This window comes from Harpia harpyja, chromosome 2 (assembly GCF_026419915.1).
Source record: "Harpia harpyja isolate bHarHar1 chromosome 2, bHarHar1 primary haplotype, whole genome shotgun sequence".
NCBI lineage: Eukaryota > Metazoa > Chordata > Aves > Accipitriformes > Accipitridae > Harpia > Harpia harpyja.
In genome coordinates, this window is record NC_068941.1 from 82,141,130 (window position 1) to 82,161,494 (window position 20,365).

At 41.7% G+C, this 20,365-nt stretch overlaps 1 protein-coding gene across 4 annotated transcripts in view; it reads left to right on the forward strand.

Moving 5' to 3' along the window:
* The first annotated feature begins 4,085 nt into the window (after nt 1-4,085).
* FAM53A (family with sequence similarity 53 member A) overlaps nt 4,086-20,365 on the forward strand; it is a 73,284-nt gene continuing 57,004 nt past the window's right edge. Inside the window, exon 1 of one of the 4 annotated variants that reach the window (XM_052780707.1) lies at nt 4,086-4,161. The gene's annotated coding sequence lies outside the window, so the exon portion shown is untranslated. Of the gene's footprint in view, nt 4,162-4,530; nt 4,553-7,947; nt 8,025-20,365 lie in introns of those variants that run through there. The other 3 variants (XM_052780708.1, XM_052780710.1, XM_052780706.1) reach the window with 3 other exon arrangements.

A 20,365-nucleotide genomic window follows, 5' to 3' on the forward strand; every position in this document is an offset into this window, starting at 1 on the left:
GAGAAATACCATGATTTGGGGTAAATTTACCTGAGGCTTGCTATAAATATCCCAACTCGCTTACTTGTCTTGCTTCTCTAAGTCATTGTAAGAGGACCACAGTATGTAGTAAACACACTAACTTTTGGCTTACTACTGCTGTGCTAAGTAAAAAGTGATCAGTGTACACAGCAAAATACCTCTCAGCTAATTTGAAATAGTGTTAGAAATGCTCATCTGAACCTTATGAGCAGCTGTGCATGTTACAGAGAGTCAGAACTATTTTTGCACTTGATTGCTTTAACTACATCAAATAGCTGCTGGCTCCTTATCTACAAACAGTATAAAAATAATAACAAAAAAAGAACTGAGCTGCATAGTCTCCTGTGTTTCCCTTCTTGATCTCAGGTGGTCATTTGCCTATATTGGCAGCAGCTTAGTAGTAACACATCCGTAGCATTAAGGTCTATCTGTTGTTTTTGCATGAGAGGCAAAGCCAGAGTGTCACTCATGCCTATCTATCATCTACCACGTTCTGATTAAGGAGGGGAAAACATTCCCTTTCTTGAACAACTGGATCCAGGACCTAGGTGTCAAGATGGGATGTAAGAGGAACTGCTATTCCCTTAGGGAAAATAGGGGTCAAGACGGACCAAACAGAACATATAATCTGTATATGTAGTGAAGACTTCTATATGCTTACTCCAGTAGTTTAGGCACATAAAATAATCCCCAGAAGGGTATCTTTGAACAAGCGTGCCATGCATCAGTTCCCTTAGGTGAAAACTTTCTCCTGAGGTTCGTTCTGATTGCACCTATTTCAGCCTGTGCTTTATTGTAAAGACAGCTTTGTGTCTCTCTTTAGTTTTTTTTTTTCTTTTTTTTTTTTAAATTTAGAAACCTGTCTATATTAATGTCTCACTGTTTGTTGGAAACAGATGGCCCTTCCTGGAGACACACAGTTGAGTGAACAGACACCAACCACTTTAACATGTGGTAGCATGTTTGTAATTAGATATTTAAAGTGCTAGACAATTACTATCGACCTTTGTCATGAGGGAAATTTAGGTCTGTGTTTACCAAGATCTGATTTATAAACTGGATCCCTGCCAGAGCTTTACTCTTGGGTATAAAATAGAAGACGACTATGGTTGAATACTGAATGACATTGACTAAAGCTACCACCTGCCCTGTCTCAGATATGATCTCTCACTCCTACCTCCCACCCCAGTCCCTTAGTTTTTGTTGACTGTTGTATGGGATTTGCCCACATGGTAAGTTTTGGGATGCAACCAGCTGATCATAGGTGGTACCACCTCTGTAACATGACTAGTTTAGGGCTCAGCTTCCCACCTGGTTTTGGACTACAGACAGGTAAAAGCAGATCCACCCCAAAAGAAGAGAATATCAGCCATTGTTGCAATGGAAAAAAAGGCTGATAAAGTTGAAGAAAAGAATGGAAAGTGATAAAAGAAATCAGGGGAGAAATGACAGGGGAGCATTACAGAAGAAGAGAGAGAAGATTTAAGAGTTATCTAATCCATAAGATAATTTAATTACTGCAAAGTTTTCACCCTAGTTGGAAGTATCCAGCCTGTGGAAGTTGAAAGCAGAAGCACTGACTGCTGGGGGAGTGCAGCTGTAGCTCCCTTCACATGCCTCCCCCATCGCTGCAGCCATGGCTGTAAGTAAACAATTGCAATTAAGAAACAGTTCAGTTTCAGAAACACAAAGTACCCTCTGGTTTTACCTTTACTTGCAGCGGAAATAGTGCAGGAGGCTGGAGGAAAGTGTTGTGGCTTAACTGAGAGGAACATTAATGTTTCAAAACTATGAAAATGGTTGAACTTGTAGGTGAGGGAAAACCAGTTTTACACCAAAATCTCATGCCTGAGCTGCTAAACTCCAGTGGAATACTTAGGTATAATGGTTGTGAAAGATAAAATTACATTATGACTTCATTTTTTAAAAAACTAAATTGTTAATTCTAAGTTTGGATAAGGATTTAGCAATGAAATGCTTCAGGGATAACTTGTTTTCAATGGGGAATTCTGTGTACAAAACTGATTACAGAATGGAGCCAAATCCCTGCCAAAGATATGGGTAGGATCATGAAAGCAGATGAACTACAATTTCCCATGCACTAGAATTCACAATAAGGCCAGGAGCAAAATGAGCACAACCAGAAAATATTTCAAGAGCCAGGACTGAGCTATGGGAGAAGGCTGTGTACTTTTCTCTGTGTACCTTTAATCGCTTGTAACATCTTTCTAAAGAGAGGTAGGTGTTGATCTTCTTACAGAGAACTAGTATGCTAATTTAAATATTCACTGTATAATTTGGGAAACGTATCTCGGAAAATTATTTGAAAAAATTTCAGCCTAAGGTTTATCAAAATAAACACACAAACTTTTTCCAGAAACTGGTTACTGTAGGGTTGTACAGAGCGCCAAAGATGAGAGGACAGTGATGGAGAACGAGCAGCAAAACCTGGTAATGCTGTCTGAAGTAAAATTGGGTTTAAGTTATCGGTCTCTTAAGGTTAAAATTTGAAAGCCTAGAAAGTAAGCAAGCCAAAGTAAGGATCTCCCAGGAACACAGTTTTGGCTTGGACTCTGCATTGCAATGTTAACTTATTTATCTATTGCAGCATTGTCTTGTAATTCAGCAAAATCTTACAGGATAGTAAGGTAAAGTCAGCTGAAAAACTTCTGGGTCAAAGGAAAGGTGAGCGAGTGAAATACAACTCCATGTGCAACCACTGAAGAACAGGTTGCAGAAGGTTGACATAGCAGATCCTTGTTAAAGGGATGAGAAGAGCTTGCTAATAGTTACCATTAATAAAAAATACCTGTACCTCTGTAACGTTAGGCCTGTAGGCAACAGTAAATCAGGGTTTGGTTTCTCATGATGTTAAGGACTATGCATCCACATAAAGCAGTCTCTGCCCTGACAAGTGTACAATGTAATTGTTGTCCCAACACATCCCACTTCCTCACTACGGCTGACTCATAACTACTTTTGAAAAACTCCCATAGGAACATTTCTTGCAGAGTAAGAAGCAGATGTTGGGTTTTTTTCTGGCCTCCATTTTGAGAGACAAGAGAAGATGGCACCAGTCCGGATCCATGCAGGACCCCTGTGGGAGATGAAGCTGATGTATTTCCCGCAGGTCGGCCTGGAAGCCCCCAGCTGAGGGAAGCACGGAGCAGGCAAGCAGAGGGCAGTGTAACCACACCGTTACACAGCCCAGAGCAGCACGTCGCTGGGAAGAACCAGCTGTGGGGAAAGTCACATAAGCAGTGGGAGCTGGTTAGGGCAAGCCACGGCAATTGCTTCTGGGGGAAGCCCCGGGTGCCATTCCTGCTCCCTCCGGCACTGCCACAGGCCCGGCTGCCCGCACCTCAGCCTTTCTGGGGAGAGGCTCTGCCACCGTCGCCAGGCTGGGCGCAACCAGCCGGGCCGGGCCAGGCCAGGCCTTGGCGGAGGTCACCCACAGACTGACAAGGCCCAAACCCAGCAGCGCGGCCTTGACTGGCATGCTCAGGCCTCGCTCCAGGCGGGGGGCAACCCCCACACCCGGCCAGACCCCAGCCCCGCCGCCCTGAGGAGAAGGAGGAGGAGAAGAACCATCACCACCCATTCCCGCCCTCCTGAGGTGAGGTGAGGGCCCCCACCCCAGCCCCCTTGGCCAGTGCGCATGCGCAGTTCGGCCGGCTGGGCTCCGCCGTGCCCCGCTCGCTGCGCCACACGCGCACCCGCGTCCTTCTTGCGGCTCCATCCGGGGACGCGATGACGTAATCGCCCCCCGGGCGAGAAGCGCAGCTTCCCCCCCGCGCCCGCCAAGCGCCCCTCCGCACGCTCCCCGGCTAGCCAATGAGGGAAGGGCGCCGCGCCGCCGCAACGCCTGCTGGGGGCTGTAGTCCAGCGCGTCCTCCCCGCCCCGCCCGGCACCACAGCCGTGAGTCCCTGCCGGGAACGGGACCGGCCCCCCGCCCCTTGTGGGCCGGGCCAGGTCGCCCCGCCGTCCTATGGCAGAGCGGGTCAAAGTTCGGCGGGCGGGCGGGCCAGCCAATGGGAGCAGGCGGGTGCCGGGAGGGGGCGGAGCTGGCTGTGTTTTGTTCAATTGCCATTGAGGAGCCCGGTCCATACGCGGAGGGGAGGCGGCCCGGGCGGGCGCAGGTACCGGTGACCGGCGCTGCCGTGAGGGGAGGCGGGCGGGGGAGGGAAGGCAGTCAGGCAGGCCGCGGGTGGCAGCACCCGGCGGCCGAGGGCGAACGCAACCGGCAGGTAACAGCCGTTCAGGCGGCCGGAGGCAGTGCCGGCTGGAGGGGAGGCGGCCAGGCCCGGACCCCTTCGCGGAACCCGGGCGACTGTGGGGACCGGAGGGCTCTCGGTGGGCGAAGGAGCGCCGAACGGGGCGCCGCCGCCCCCCGGGGGGGGGACACGACAGGGACGCTGCGGGGTGGGGGTGTCACCCCGGAGCTGCCCTTCCCCGCGGCTGCAGCCCTCCTGCTGCCGCAGAGCTGCGGGCTGCTCGTCTTTTTAATTATATAGCTAGATGGATAAATAGGTATGGGTGCTGTATTTTTTTTTTTTAATTACTGTTGGTATTGAGAGCGGGGGCCACGCTCCTTCATCGCAGCTGGAGGTAAAGGTTAGCTGCCTTTTCGCCCTGCCATTAGCCGAAGGCTTCGTGTGGAAGCGAAGCGGCGGTTGCCCGCAGCCCTGGCAGAAGAAAGAAAAAATACCCCCCCCCCCCCAAAAAAAAACCAAACCCCAAACCAACCCCCACCTCATTAGCATTAATAATTGCCGCTCGGGATGGGAATTAGGTTGGCTGCGCGGCGGTGCTGTGTCTCCCAAGGCCGCTCCAGGCGAGGGCTCCGGCCTGCCCCGGCGGCGGCCGGGGGAGGGGGGGGTGTCCCGGGGGGGTCCCCGGGGCTCGGCCGGGCGCGGGCATTCCTTTGTGCCGCTGCCCTGCGGGACACACGCCTGCGGGCACATCGCCCCGGCGTTTTGGAGGCGATTCTCCCCTCCGTTGCTCAAGGGTAGAGAGTTACGTCAGAGTAGGTGCGCGTTTTTCCACAATAGCTGCCTGCCACGATGGTTCCTGGGTGAAAACCGTGATTATTTTCTTCCTTCCCCTCCCTCAAGCGATAGGAAAGTTGATTTCTAATTTATGGCTCGTGAGTGTAACGACCAGTTGGGTTCAAAAGTCCGAGATCGGTGAGTGAATAGGCTCTTTGTGTTGTTCTGGCTTTCCGAAGGGCAGTAGCGTGGCTTTGTTCTGATTATTTGGCTTATTAAGTGTCTCCTTGCCTGTGCGAAGGCTAGATAGAACTGCGTTCTCGAAATCTTGGGTGCTGTTTAAGGAGGTCGTTTTAGGTCTCATGAGACAGAGAGGCTGGCCGTTGTAGACGATCCTCTGGTTTAGCGTTGCGTCAGTTATCTGAACTCTTCTGGTAGAGATCTGAAAGTTAAGGCGTTTTCTCTTTAGGTAAATGATATATCCGTCATAACCGTTCAGAAAACAGCCGTTACAGAAACAGTGCTTTGTAGTAGCCCTGTAACTTTCAGGTTGCAGGGTTGAGAGTGGCTTGGTGAGTCAGACCAGATAAGGCACTGGCTTTTAACGTGCATGCCGAGTTCTAGGCCTCGGGATGAGTTGAGCCAGCTGGTCAAATCTATTTTCTGGTTCACTGTGCTTACATTAAAATTAGCTCCTGAGAACAGTTATTACAGCCTTTACTGTTACATTGCCTCCCATTCATATGCCTGACTGCTAGAAAATACTTCCGTCAAAGCCATTTCTGGCAAGAACCAGTAAGTTTGTGTATCTTGTGGCAAGCTCAAATGTTTCTGCATGTGTTTTAATTGTGGATAGTCTGTTTGCTTCGAGTCGGGCTTATGGAATCTGGAGTGCAGTGTTCGCCGAATAGCAAAAACTTTCCTAATGAAGCATGTGACTTGATCTGGTTTTATTGGAGATGCAGCGTATGTGATTGAGCCCAAAGAGCTTGTATCTTTACAATTATTGTGCGTCTGAAAATGTTCGGAAGAGTTGCGCTCCGAGGCAGGAGATCAGTGTGTGTAGGGAGCTCAAATATACATTTCAAGTAGTTCTGCATAAGCTGGTGGAACTCCTAACTGGAAAATGGGTTTACTTACTACTCACTCGCTTTGAATTTCGGGGAAATACTATTCATATTAATATATCTGTTACTTTTAATCATCCCTATTTTTTTTGTCAGTAACAAGATGCTGCTCTTCATCATATGGAAGTACATGCTGCCTATTAGACATAAAATACTGATCTGCAAGATCATCCCCCTAATGATATCCTTTCAGGATGTTCCATGCTGTGGTAATCTGGCTGTCCTCTAGCGGCCTTTACCTGCCAGTGTGTAACCCGTAGTTATTGTGTCTTTAACTTGAGAATTAAAGTTGATTAAATAATTGTAGAGGGATATTTTAAATTTGGTGTAGTTAAACTTCCCTGCGTCCTCTTGGAAAGCTGTTTTTCTGCAGGGTACTATGATTCAGAAGAATGAGGAGGCTGAAAGAAGAAATAGTATTTCTATTCGCAACCATTGTATTAAGCTTTGGAAGTTTAGTATAGGCATAAAACTACAGTTATGAAAATATGGTGGGCAGATAAACTGAAAGATTAACGTTACTGAGATGACTGCAATTTATTGCATGGATTGCTTTATTTAAAAAAAACCATGAAGGATTTATTCTTTCCTATAGGAATTCCTTGAGAGTCTGGTAGCCATTACTGTAGCTCCCTTTTTTAGTTCCTTCTCATTTTCCCTACCCTGTTCTTTCTCCCCCTTCCTCTGTTGCCTCCCCCCAATCTACATTCCTTTGTGTTAGCAGTGATGATGGCAGTTCTAGTCACCTCCTGTGGTTTGATAGATTATTCCCTTTAGAAACATGGTGTACTTAAAACTTTCCAAACACAATTCTTTCCTCGCTCCTACACTTTTTTTGGTGCTGGTTTTGAGTTTTGTTCTAAGAATTTGTCCTTTCTGGTTCTGTTTTGGGTTTTCTTAAATACTAGTAAGAAGTCTTGTTAAACCTTTAGTGGAAAATACTGGTATTATCATTTAAATTTCTTTTTCTGTATTTTGATGGTCATAATAAACAGAAATTTTGCCTTTTGGAGACAGTGAATTTCCTTCTCCCCTGCAAGCTCACAAGTTTTGTGCTTTCTTTTTAGAGAAAACTTTGCTTGCTTTGAACTTTCATTTTTATTTTTATAAAATAAATTTCTTGGACTATTTTTGACGTTCTTGAGAGCTGATATTCATGTAGGAATGATCTTGCAGGTAAATGTTCATAGAACCTTGTCTTTAGCATTACACAATCTACATATAAACTTTTATTTTGGAATATATTATGGTAGAACATGTAAGAGATTCCTGTCTGTTGCAGAAGTAGCTGTAACTTTTATTCTAGATACTGTAAGTAACATAAGCTTACTGGGGGGGTGAAACTATACACAGAAACCTGTGAAGGGCTTTATGAGCACTCCTGAAGGAAAGGTTAATGAGCAGAAGGCAGCCCTTTTCATTAGTTCTAGGGAAGAAATTCATGGCTAGGGAAACAGCTACTTGAACTCAGTGTAGTGGCTGATACTTTCTTGGTAGGTAAGTTGTTTTAATCTGTTGACTGTGTATATCTGAGAGGTAGCCATTTACATTGACAATGTGTTTTTTGGTACATCATGAAGTTTGTGTGGTTAACAAGACCTTAGCCGACAGTGAAGTATTGCAATCCAGTGATGAAAGAGTCTGTATTAAAAAAAAAAAAAAATCTGTGCTTTGTTGGTTTCTCTTGACTGTAAATGCTCTGCTAGGGGGATTGAGACAGTCATATTTTAGAAAATGGTTTTCTTTAAGGATTTTCTTTCCCCCTCAAAAGGAGGCCTGTAAAAACCAAAAGTTTTCAACTCCTTTTTAGGCTGTTTTACAGATTTTTCTCTGATGACCCAACTGGATATTGCAGTACTGTTGAGTATAGAAAAACCTGAAATCAAGGTAACTGTCAGCTCTTTAATATTGCCATTTCTATGTTTTGTGCTGTTTTGGCTTTTCTGTTTGGTCGGTATGGGGAATAGTGTCATGAACAAACTGGCAAGAAACTCCTCGGCTAACTTTTGGTGGTTTGTAGTGGGTACAAGTAACTTCTGAAGGCCATGTTTCTGCTAATTTTTAGGTTGAGGGGAGGAAGTAGGCAGGGTTGTTAATACATTATCTGGGTTATGGCTTTCAGTTTACTGACGGCACTATTTTTTTAAGCAAGCAGTTGAATACCATGCTTTAGAAGATGAAATGTTTCAATTGGGAAATGTCCTGAGTTATAAAAACAAAACTAATATAATTGGCTTTCAACTGTTTGAACTTGATTATATTTTAGTGAAATGCAGGCCATCACTTATGTTTTGCTTGTTGGGTGTAAACAGGAAGATCAAGGGTTCTGATTACCTAATGTTAGCATCATTGCTCTGAATTTAGTATGACAATATTGGTTTAAGTTCCTGTGAAAATTAAACTCTAGTATAAAGTACAGGGAAGAATACTGTCAATGATGTATCAAATTGCAGGCCTAGAGCTTTGGACATACAGTGCCAGTGATGGCAATTGCTCTTCAATGTGTGTAAGTCTGTACAGATAGAGCTAAGAGTGTGAAATCAAACAATATTTTGCCTAGAGCTGTCATTAGAAGTGTCATTTGCAAAACTGACTCGGTGTACTAAGACCTACATGTCATTGCGGAAAAGGCATTTCAGATGGAAGAAAGCTGTTTCTGCGTTTGCTGAGCTTTAAAATTGGAACCCAGCTGGTACAGGAAATAGTTGAAGAAATAACTGCAGTACCACTGTCTATATGTTTACTTTTGTGCTTTAGACTGAGATCTGTGATGGTGGAAGACAGGATCTGAATTCTTTTTTTCTGAAGAATACTTGTTTTTCCTTAACATCCCCCTCATCCAACCAGCCTCGGCAGCTGTTAATGCAACTTAAGTTTTCTGGGTTTGTGAAAGATCACATTTATAATTTGGCAATTTCTACACTGAAGTTAAGGTGGATTAACTTAAAAGATTAAGAAAAACCTTTACTGTCCTAATAAGACCTCATACAAGGCTGTGGCTTCTCTTCTACTGTCGCCTCCCCTTGAGCCATGAATGGGAATAATAGGAACTTGCTGTTGGTGTTATATTAACTTTAGGTCTCTAATTTGCATCTCAAATAACATTGTGAACAGCATTAATGCCTTTGAGGGGTTTGGGAGGTTTTTTAATTTGTAGGGTAAATGCGTTTTTTAACCTAATTGGGCAGTTCAAATTATTATTGCAGCATGTTTAATTTTTGCTCTGTGCAGTTCGTGTTGATGTCTGTGGCACTAAATCATTCCTTCAGTGCTGTGCATGTGTGTTTCACCTTCTTCATTGTGGCTTTAGATTTTGTCATAATGAAGTATTCCTCCATTTCATACAGTTACTACTGGATGCTGTGTGATGTTTGTGTTCTTTATTCTACCCTCCAAAGTCTGTTTATAGGGAAAATTCTTGTTTTAAAGGTACTGCTTCCTTTAACTCCCTCTGCTTTCCCAATGAAAAATGCACTTTTCTGTCTTCTTTCAAGGTTTCTGTTGATTTGACCTCTTTTGGTTTTAGAGGGATGAAAATTTATCATATTTAAGGAAGGGTGCAAGTGATAAAAAGCTGTATGTCATTTGGGTCTGACAAACCCTGTTTTTTTATCAACTTCCACAGTCCAAAAGTAGCATGCAGAATATGAAAAATGTTGTAGTTTGGAACCTCAGTTGTGATGCAGAATATGAATCAACACAGAGTCGTGGAAATGTGCTTGAAGCTGGATGGGTCTGGATCCACTGTGTTCTGTCTCTTGTAGCTCAGCATATCTTAGTCAACATATAGATGGCCACTGAGGTTGCAGGTGGTTTTTGTATCATGGTGTGAACTAGCTTTGTTTTTGTAACATAGGAGACACTTGTTCTATGGACTGTTTGAGGTTGTGATTTTTTTTTTAAGTGATGGTCTCTATTTACATACCTAGGATCTATTTGTATGGCTGCATAGTTTTTTGATGAACTGACAGTTAGAATTACAATCCTAGTTTAAAAAAAAGGAACCTTTTTGCTCAATTATCCCAGCCTAATAGTAGTGGCAAATAATTACTCATTATGTCCTATTTGGAATGGAGTGTAGTGGTGTGTAAGCATGCCTCAAGACTGCTGCTGTGCTCCAGAGTGTAATTTGATGCAGAATTTAGTAAATGAGGAGGAGAGGGCAATAATGAAAACAGCATTCAATAACTACTTACTTGAATTGGCTAAAATATGGTATATATTTCTTCTAGTGGGAAAGGGAGAAGGAGTGGGTACCTAGGACCTCATCTTTTCATTTTTTAAAAGTGATTAAATGGAACAACAAAGTTGAAACTTGATGAATTTGAGAAGTGTAATTTGGAGGCTAAACTGAAGTGCTGTTGCCTGCTGTAAGGGGCTACCAAAGGTTAAGATACAGTAGCAGAGTTGCTGGTTAGAAGAGGATACTGCTGGCACTGCAACATGTGTGAAGCTTAGCCTGTTGACTTCTCAGTACATATGGTAGTCCATTTGAGCTTGGCTATGTGTGTGCTTGCTTACCTCATCATCATCTTCCATTAGGACTCCATCCTGACCAGACCTGTCTGGTTCAATATTCAGATAAGAAATTGCTGAACTCCTGGAGGGTAAGATGGACTGTTGCTGCTCTCTTATTTTCATGTTTCACAAATCAGAAGGATGGCATTTAAGCAAAGAGACATAGTACCTGGATAAGTACTTGCAGTGCCGGGACTGTTACAGAGGATGAAAAAGGATAGTATTTTGTCTTTGTTGTGTGCTGCTTTGGTGTCCTATTTGTGCTTGAGCTCTTATGAGTTAATTCTTCCCCTGTTCAGTGACTTTGTTTTGCAGTTCAAATGTGAACATGTAACTTACCTCAGGCACAGACTTCCTCTGACTGCCTGTAACTAATGCTGTCTGTTTCAAATCCCCATCTGTAAAATCCTGCATATCTTAGTTTTTATTTTGGAGTATTTGGTTTGTGTGCAGCATTTTCCATCCTCAGGAAGTCCTAACCAAGCCTAAGGCTATAGTTGTATTAAAAGTTGCGTGCATATGTTTGTGTCAGGGTGCTTTGTGACACCGCATCAATGAAAGCTATTACATCACTGTTCCAGGTTGTTAGAACGCTAAGCACGCATGTCTTTCTGAAGTAATTGGCTTCTGGTTTCTGTTTGGTTAGAGGGGAAAGATACAACAGGATACTGCAATATTGCTGAAATTTGCATGCTGCCATGGGAGATGATTGGAGTTGATTGATTTCTGTGTGAAGAAAGTATGAGGCAGGTGTGACTTTTGTTGTATAGTAAAATCACCTGAACATGCAAATCCTGAAGTCTTAATTTGAAAACTCAGAAAAGTAAATTCTAGCTCATTGAAACTAAACATACACTGTAGGAGGATAAGCAAAGACATTACAGTGGCTTGAAATTGAGGTAGTCATTTAAAAAAAAAAAAAAAAAAGTAGGGCTGAGAAAGCTGTAGGCTGGTTGTAAGAATCCCCTGCCCTGTACCAGTATTGCACTTCCAATGTGATTCATAAAACAAACTTGAGTAGCTCTACTTTCTCCTCAGCATTAAAACTGGTTCTGAATATGTAACTAGACATCTTCCTTACTGCAGGTCAAGCTTATTGCCCAATTCCCTGGGCATGAGGGACAGCTATTCTTTATGCTATAGTAACTAATCTTTTAAAAATATTTGAACTGTTCTTTGTGATGTTCCTGTTTCCTTGTGTCTTGCCTTCCACCCTGCAGCCTTGTGATACTTTTGGCCTAAATAAAGCTAGTGTATTCAGTTCTTCCCAAGAGGTCCTGTTTTTTCAGCTCTAATCATTTTTGTTCTTCTCTCAAGTTAGTTCACATTGGTCTTCAAGTATGGTGCTTACAGCTGAGGCTTTCCTGTGCTGAGTGGAGTAAAAAGGCTGTTTCACGTGCCCTGGAGCTGATATTCTTGTTTATGCATCCCCATACATTTGACTTTCTTACAACAGCTTAACACTTGTTTCAAGGTCAGCCTGTTGATCCAACCTAGCCCACAGCTTTCTTCTGAAGAACTTGCCTTCCTGTTTGCTTGGTTAATCCTGCCTGAGCATACCTTTCAGAACTGAAATGTATCCTATTTCTTGCAGAACAGTTTTCCAATTTGTCAGTTACGTAGAATTTTAATGCTGTCTTGTAGTTCTTCCAGCCTTTCTCCTACTTGTAGCAAGCCTACTCTGCCAGCAACAGATGATGGGAAACAAAGAAATTGGTGAACTGAGCTGGGTTCCTATTTGGTGTGTTCTCCCATGCACCACTGATAACTGCTCTGGGGGTATGGTTATCCACCAAGTATTGCATTCACTGTGCAGCCTTTGCTTACCTTCCAACAGGCAGTAGTCTTTAAACTTAGGTGTATGACCTCAGTAGGTTCTCTCCTGTCCTTAAACCCTGTTACTCTGATGTCAAAGTGAAACTGGTGGGTGCTACTCACCTCCTTGTTGCCTTTTAGTACTCACAAAAGGTTCCCCACCTCCCGTGCAATTCTACTGGAATGTGGGGAATTGGAGACTAGTCGCATGAATTTTGACCTTTTTCTGAAGACAGATGTGCAATGAAGGCAGGCCTAGCTTCAGAAACTGATGTCCAAAACTTTTTTTTAAAAAGCGTGGCCTGTTTCTGCCTGTACTCAAATATATCACATAATAGCCTAAATGTGGTACCTTGCAAATAATTCCAAGTGTTGCAGAGTGACTCTGAAGTCATTTGTAGTTAGGGTTGTTTTAAGCTCTCCATTCCTGAGATGAAATTTCTCTTGCATCGCAAGGTAGGCATTGAAGAATAAGCCCCACCACTTGGGGCTAACTTTTCTTTTGGGTACTTTTTCTTGGATTTGTATTTGGAAGTATTTGTTGACATCTCTATGGGCGCAACTTTCTCTTTGAAATCTTAGTTCTCATGATATCTTCCCTGCCAAACTCGATTCACATAACTAATCTTGCGCCTTATAGAAATGGGTTTCTCTGAACCCTGTCTCTGTTGAGATTGTTTGACGCAGTTCTGTAAATACTCTTCATTGTTGCTTCTCCAGCATATCTCCCTGTAAGCTTTCAAGCTACTTTGCATCTCTACCTTCCAGTAATTTCCTTAGTCTTGCTCTAATCATTGCCCTGTTTCTACTCCCTGCATATGTAGCAGCTTATTCTCATCACCCAGATATATTTGAGTGTAGTTAAAGTTTTGATGCAGCTGGCTGCAAGCTGGAATAATTAATCTTCTAACCATTCTTTCCACTGTGTGCTCTAAGGAGATGGACATCTATCCTTTGAAATCATGCTGCAGTCTTAAATTGAGCAGAGGTTTAGAAAGTCTGATAATCCTTCTTTGAAGATGTTGACTGTTTGTTAGCTGAGATGACTTCAGTGATCACTCTTAACCCACAGTATGTTGCCAAAAAAGTAAGGCAGCATCTCCTGGTGTTGAGAAGTTAAAGGCAATGTGGATGGTGAAATGTGTATGGAGTGTACTTTAGGATGTTAACACTTGTTTATATTTTGATATACAAGATGAAGTATAGCTGCTTATTTTTAATGTTATGAAAAAGTAAAAGGGCTTTTTAACTTATATTTGTGTAATACCTTATCTTAAAATAAAATCACTACATTTCTTCTTCAAAATGTTAAGATATAAGTAGCTTCATGCTGTTACTCCAAAACTTCAATTTTTGCTGCAGAATAGTATGACTGAGAAGTATCCCCCGTAATATCCTTGAAGAGGTGGTGGGTGGCATGGATTGGGCGCGTGGGTAAAGTGGGAATTAATTCTGTGCTTGCTGTGTGCAGCGTTTGTGTGCTCACTTGTACAGCAAGGCATATCCCAGTTCCCGCCCTCAGGTTAGATATTTGGGGGGGGATTTACTTGCTTAGCTTCTAACACCTTCAGCTGAATTAACTGCTCCAAGCTCATAATAGTCAACAGAAATGGGGATTTTGTTGTTAGGATGCATTTTCTTTAGGCTTGTTTAGTTAGATGCATCCTGCTGTTGGTGATGCTGCTAGGCAAGCTTGGCTGTGGAAACTGCAGCTGAGGGTGGTACGGGGGAACTGTGCAAGGTGGGTTAATACTTGGTTGTGGGAGGTTTTTTCTGTATTAAGTGTGATGCTCAAATCTTAGTAATATAATCAGTTGCAAAATACCATGTATCCTTGAGACTAAACTTTATAGTCCTGTTAAATATGCAGTCTTAAATTTTGGAACTGGTTTGGGGGAACCTTCCCTTCCCCCTTCCCCTTTTCTCAGTTGAGCACAAGATCTGAGAGGATCAAATAAAACAAAACCTATTTCTAAATTCTGAACTAGTTATTGAACTAATTGTTCAACTGAGCCAAACTGAAATGAAGTAAATGCCTCTTGCACCTGCAGAAAAGGCTGCAGCTGTCAATAGCTTGTTTATCACTTCAGGACTTCTTGGGTCCAGGTGCTCAGCCAGTGACTTCCCCTAATGCAGTGGTTTGATGTTTCAGATCTTCAGCAGAAAAGATGTTACTGCTTTATGCAGACTATATAGTATGCTTAACCTTTGCATGAGTGAAGATGCCAGAAACCCAGATGTAATTTCAGAGGCATATTTTAAAGTGTGTTTAGATAAAGCACACTTTTTATCAGTATTGAAAGATCATTTGAAAGATTGAGAGTTTTCAGGTGAAGAGCTGAAAGGACATGCTTGCATCTCTTTTACTGTTGACTTTATCACATAAATCTTTACTGTTTTGTCCTTCAACTTGGTTACCAGAAGCTGATCTTGTCAGAAGGCAGTCATCTGTAAAGATAATTGCCCAAGTGGGAGGACACAGATTTCCCTTCCAAACACTCAGTGTCCTGTCCTCTCTTGCACTGTTGTTGTCTGTAGATGTTACGTGCTTGACTTGCTAGTCAAGTGCCTTACCTACTGCCATTTAAAGCTGCTAAATTTCTGTCCCAATCGGTGAAGATGAAAACTAAAGGCTCTTCCCTGTCCTCAACTTCCATTTTTTACCTGGCATTTTTGTGCTCAAATAAAATTGAGTTATTCTGCCCTATACTACCTGAAGTGTGGTCCATAATATTTGTGTACTGATCAGCACCTTGTGCCCATTTGCTTCCCATACAGGAGCATGGTTTTGCATTAAGGCTTCATAGCCTGTACTGTGTGAGTAAACTTCATGATTTGGAGTCCTAGTGACTTCCTATGAATCCACTTTGGCAAATGAATCTTTCCACAGAACTTGCTTGTAGAATTAATGACTCATTCATTAAACATCTGATAGTGTTGAGGTAGCACACAGTGAAAATACTGAGCTTTTCCTTCAAGCAGAAGGTTGTCTTTCAGTATTTAAAGAAAACAATCACTGATGTAGTTAAAATAGAGTTCACTGTGGGTTTTTTTCTGACTTAATGTGGTCATCTTCTCTTACGTGGTATAACTTCATTTGTCTCATGAGATTTCTTTTAGTTCATCTAATTGTTACAAATGCTTTTTCTAAATACCTACTGCAATTGTGTACCCCTTGGTTTGTGTCTTGACCTCTAGCACAGTGTTTCCTGAATCCAGCTGTTCAGTGTGCTGTTGAAGGCTGAATGCACAGACAGAGAAAGTAGTTATCTTGCTTTTGGAATGGTCTAGTGAACTAGTAAGAGCTGCATAGCTCAACTGAACTAATTATTAAAGTACCTTAAGTCTGGCAAGAGGGATGCCCCTTGTGACGCTTGAAGTAATATCTGAATCAATGCTGAAAGCACACACAATATTGACATATGTACTGCTTTTGTCTTTGTATTTCATTCCATTATTTTAATGGACTTTAATTTGTGGTCTGCTCATACTTGGAGCATTTGTGAACTGTTATTGATGGTTCACATGTAGTAAAGCAGTTTATAGGTAGTGTAGATCCTTTCAGAGACTTCACCATTCGAAAACTCATGGGATGTGCAAAACAGAAGTTGGAAACCAACAAATAATTAAGTTGATATGAGCTGTAGTTTAGCAAAGTAAGGAGCAACAACAACAAATTCTTCAAACTAGCATTCAGTTTTGGTATTTGTAGTGTGATATCTGAGACCTCTTTATGTTAAAGAAAATTCTTGCTACTTGAAAGCTGTGTGGTATTTAGGCTTTTTTCTAAATTCTAATGGATGATGTAACTAGATATGTGTAGTAAAACATGAGGTCTTTCAGTGTGTTACCTTTTGAGGTGGTGTCTCCTGCCAGATGAATTCCAGTTTCTTGAGTAACAAATTACAGATGGTCAGCCATGATTGAGAACAAGTTTGGGCCATGAGAGGGAACTTGGTTGTCTGTTACGCACCGTATCTCATATCTGTTCAATGCATTTCCGTGCTCTTTCAAGATAGATAATACAGCAGAAAGCTTAACCGCTGTATGCAAGCCTGCATAGAACTTTACTCTTGTGTCCTGTAATTTGCTTTCTTTTTTAGACTTTTGGGTTTTATATGTAAATATGTAAACCGTGTATTTGTCAAACTCCTAAAATAAGGATACGCACATATGTGTGCTCATTCAGTACTGTTGAACAATGATCTTCTGGAGAGTTATAATTTTGAGATAAAGACTGAAACTTTTCTTACGCCACTAAATTGGGCATAGTCCTTTGTCATGAGAGGGAAATATTACTCATAGTATAAAGAATTAGGACAGTAAGGCTTGGGGAGAAGTGTATTTTGTGTTACTGTAAGCATCGAGATGGATGGATATTTACAGAATACTGTTAAGCACTTGAGTTCTAAATTTAGCAGTTCACCAGCTGTACTATTTACTGAAAAATATTTGGACTACTGTAGGTTCCTTGTTCTTAATTTCCATAGTTTTACGCAAGCTAATGTTAGGGAGACTTCCCTGTGTGCAGATTATATAGCTCATTAGATCCCTGAAATGCCATGAAGTAGCATCTTAACACAAGTGTTTTTCACCTGGCCTGAGGCCTCCAGCAAGAACATTTCACACTTGGGATCATAAAAACAAACCTACTAGTTGGGCTTTTTATTTCAAACAAGCCAAGCAGATGTCTAAACTCTTCAGAATGAACCTGAAGGCAAATAGGAGGAGGTTTATTAGCTGTGTGTGTTCTGGAAGCAGGATGTATGGAAGAGATTTGTATAATCCCTCAGCTCCAAGGCCATAGGGTTTGGTAATAGAACAGTACTTCAGTACTGATATTATTTCAGGCTATCATGGGGGAGCAGGATGTGTGTGGAATAGTCATCATTGTCACTGCCATAGAAGTTAAGGGTCAGTGCTACATGTTTTTCAGGCCTGAGTATTTTTAAAGCATGCATATGTGCCTGTTTTACTCTTCTCATTTTTAAGGGCAAACACTAAGAGAAAGTAGGTGATACTACTGCTTATCTTTATTTTTTTCCCCTGGCTTTTCTTCTCTAACTGGTGGAGTGAAGCAAGTATCTCAGTAGTAGGGCCAGTTAATCTTCATCTATGTGGTTTTTTTTCAGAAGCCTTAGAATAAAATAAAGTCATGTGGGTCTTGTATGATCTGGATCACTTACTTTAGTGGGAGTGTGGTAGGCTTAGGCTGGTGGTATGTATGTTTCTTCAAACACTAATATTCTTTGTATAAATTACTATTTATAATGAATCTGAATTTTATATCTTACTGGAGGCTTTGTATACTAAATAAATACTTCCATTGGTTTTAAACAGAGTAATTATAAAAACAGTATGTGGAGGTGGAAATAAATTGTGTAGGACCTGAGCTCCAAGCTTTCAGTAATATAGACTGAAAGTTACAGTAATACTCTAAGTCGTGATTGCCCACTAGGTTTTGTTCTGAACTACTTATTAAACAGGCAATAATTCTTAGTTTGAGCTAGCGTATTCTTGAAATAATGACTGTTAGCACATTTAGTTCATAATTATGGCAAAAGCAAAGGGCTTGGCGTTCATGTATAAAAGCCTCAGTAGACCAGGCTTCCTGTTCCTCAGCGCTGTACATCATAGTCTTGTGCTTTCTGCAGTAATGGTGAGAAGGAGGAGGAAAAAGATTCCAAATTGCACATTGCAGGGAGATGACTGGTCATGGGCCAACGCTGATGGCTAACTCAAATGGAACTCCAAACATAGTAGATGTAAATATCCTTCAGCAAAATTAATGAAATCCTTGCCTGCCATTTAAATAGTGGTAGATTATTTTAGGAAAGAGAATGTAAGTAACGAAAGCATCTTGGAAAAGCATCTTTGTACCGGATCAGACACAAGGCACAGCTCATCTGTTGTCCTGTCTAACAAAAATACTTTAAAAGATGCAGGATGACTTGTCTGTGATGTGAATGTTAGGTCTTCCTCAAGTCTGAAAGACAGGTTTAAATCTGGGAGACTGATGGGACTTCTTACTGATATGAGCTGGCAATAATAAATGCTTTAACTTCTGGATGGGTTGAGTTCTTAGCCCTAGTTTTCTGTGGTGATACATTCCCTACTTTAATTAGGTATGACCTGGAAAAAGTCTCTTGAGCTTACTTCTCCACCACTTCTGTTGCTTTGAGAAATATATTTTATAAACTGTGACAAAGGCTTTAACATCCCTATCTTCGCCCTTCCTTCACCTTTCTGGAAGGAGACTTTCCTCTGGTTTAAAAACAAACCCAAACCACCTGATAGTAACTTGAGAAATAAAGGGTAGTATATTTACTACAGACAACAGTTCACTGTGTAAGGGAGTAAAATCTTCAGTTTCTAATTCAAATTTTATTAAACAATTTTAGGTCTTTATTTTGTATGTGTTTCTCAGCCAAGCTGGATGAATTCTGCATCTGAAGAATGAGAAATCTGTACACCAAAGTATTACCTTTAACCTCTTTCCAGTGCATCATCTGGCTGTGAATTTTGCAAACTGGAAAGCACCATCTTAAGCCAGGATATTCTCTTTAGTTTACTTCTGGTGCTTCTGTTTGCAGGTTTTCTCCATCTCACCTGGGAGGCTTTGAACAAGGTCTGTTTTCTCAATCAGAAGACTGAGTACTACTTGTTCCCTTTGTGTTCAGGGGATTTGCTGAAATGTCTTGCATTTTAAGCAAAACGGAGTCCAAAGGCTGTATGTGACGATTGAGGCTTTGCTTCCTTCTCATAGGAGCTCTCACACTAAAGTGTGGGAGATAAAGTAGAAGTGAGTGTGTAGGATGCAGCCTCATTTTAGTAATGGTTTATATTTCGTCACAGCTGTCTCGGTGACCAGTTGGTGTTAGAATGATGATGCTTTAGGGCCAAACCAGTGAAATTCTGGGCTCCATAGTGATTTTCTGCATTTGAGGCAAGTGGACCTAATATTTATTCTCGTCTATATCCGGAGGCAGTAACAACCCAAATCCTAGTTTTTCAACCTTAGAATGGTGAAATATAGTCCTGTCTTGCACATTAAGTGAGGTATGTTCTACAGCAGACAGTTCTGAGCTCTTGATATTACTTGTGCTTCTGTAGCCGGTGGAATATCTGAGAAACTTGACTCCAGTGGCCATCAGTTAATATAAAGGATGCCTTCTAGCATATTTTTCTTGTCCCTTTTTGCAGTTTTGTGCTGGAGTTGTGGCAACCTTAATCCAGGCTTGAACACCTCATAACATTGAGGCTTCCTTCTAATAAAAACTGGCTTATGAAGGTACTGCATGGAGAAAGCTAAGAGATTCTGTAGCTCAGGAAATATATCTTAAACTCTGAATTTCAAATGTTGGAACTAACTACTTTGGCTTCATTTTGAGCTCTAGCATTTGTAGAGAGTGTTGTTGAGCCTTACCTTATTTTGTTACATCAGAACCCTTTGGGGAGAGGAACTACTATTTAAAAAGGATTTGCTAGATGGTTGTGAAACAATTTCTGCAGAATATGAACTAGGGTTATAAACTCTACTCTTTGTCCCTTTTGGTCAGAAACTTTTGTTCTAATGCACTGTTTTTAAACTTTTTATAGAGAACCTCAGAAAATAAAGGGGTGTAGTTAATTGTGCATTAAGAGAGCATCCCTGAAGTAGAACATGTTGGAAACCGAGGTGTCCCCCTCTAGTGCCTATCCCCCAAACATTGCTGGATAATTCTATAGCTGCAGGAAACTTTCTAATTAAAACTGATTTTTTTTAAACTTTTTTTTTTTACTTGATGTGGAGTTTTGGAAGGTTGCAGAATAACCACTCTGCAGATTAGTGCTGAAAAGGATAGAGTCCAAATAATTCTCTTTAAATGCCTGCTATCAAGAACTTTTCTGGGCTA